General features: G+C 48.6%; 1 protein-coding gene across 1 annotated transcript in view; it reads right to left on the bottom strand.

Annotated features, from left to right (window-relative positions):
* The window catches only part of ENAH (ENAH, actin regulator), a 92359-nt gene that overhangs the window by 20587 nt on the left and 70805 nt on the right, over positions 1-967 (bottom strand). The gene's annotated exons all lie outside the window — the stretch shown is intronic.

The following is a 967-nucleotide window of genomic DNA, read 5'->3' on the forward strand; positions in this document are numbered from 1 at the left end:
TGTAGGGGTTGGGGGCAGGTGTCAGGGCGGTCACTCCAGCGTAATCAGGAGTGGCCTCTGGCACTGGAGCTGAGATGCCTGTGGCGTGGGATGGAGGCGGTGCCGGAGGAGGCTGGCCACTGGCCCCGGCGGGAGGTGGCGCTGGACAGAGGTGGAAAGCAGCGGCGAAAGACAGGATAAAAAAAGGAGAGAGAAAAAGGGAGGTAGTAAAGCCACAACACCAGCACTCAGACACAGCGTATCAAAGTCGACTACAGTTAGTACAGAGCATCGGGGGGGCCGCGTGCGACACCCGCCCCAGAATGCTTGCGCTCGTGGGCGCATCCTGAGACCCAGAAGAGGATGAATCACGTGTCCTTTCCATCGAATGAGTAGACCGATGAACGGGCTAGCCCACCCTTTACAAGGGAAACACAGCACCTGCCTTCTTCATTTTCCTTCCTGGGTCCCCCAAAAGCACATTAAGATTATACGATGAAGGACCATAAACAGATCAATAAGTTCAACTGTGTTTTTTTTGTTTTGTTTCTTTTTAAACACCAAACAGCCAAACTGGCCAATGTTTATTGTAAAGGGCTGGGAACCCCCCTAATCAATGCTGATTTGTGGGAAAGTTTTGTTCCATCGGCTATCTATCACCCCAGAAAATAATTGGGCAGGTGAAGGCAGATAATGAACTCAAACAACAAACCCTATTTTATCCAACCCACCCTGAGACTTCCCCTAGAGGCCATGCGGAATAAAAACGAATCATTAAATCCGACAATAAATGTTCATTTTCATGAATAGAACCAGGGCTCGACCTTTCAGTCCTATCCTCACCGGTGGGTCTTTCAATGAAATGCCATCCTTTAGTCATTTCCACGGCATTCAAAGAAAAATATTCTGGAGATAACTAGGCCCGTTAAGAGGAGGACTGTTTTTTGCTTTTAAAATTCCTCCTCAGAGCCTTTAGGAATCCAATCTT

The sequence above is a fragment of the Myotis lucifugus genome, unplaced genomic scaffold, assembly GCF_000147115.1.
Source record: "Myotis lucifugus unplaced genomic scaffold, Myoluc2.0 scaffold_825, whole genome shotgun sequence".
NCBI lineage: Eukaryota > Metazoa > Chordata > Mammalia > Chiroptera > Vespertilionidae > Myotis > Myotis lucifugus.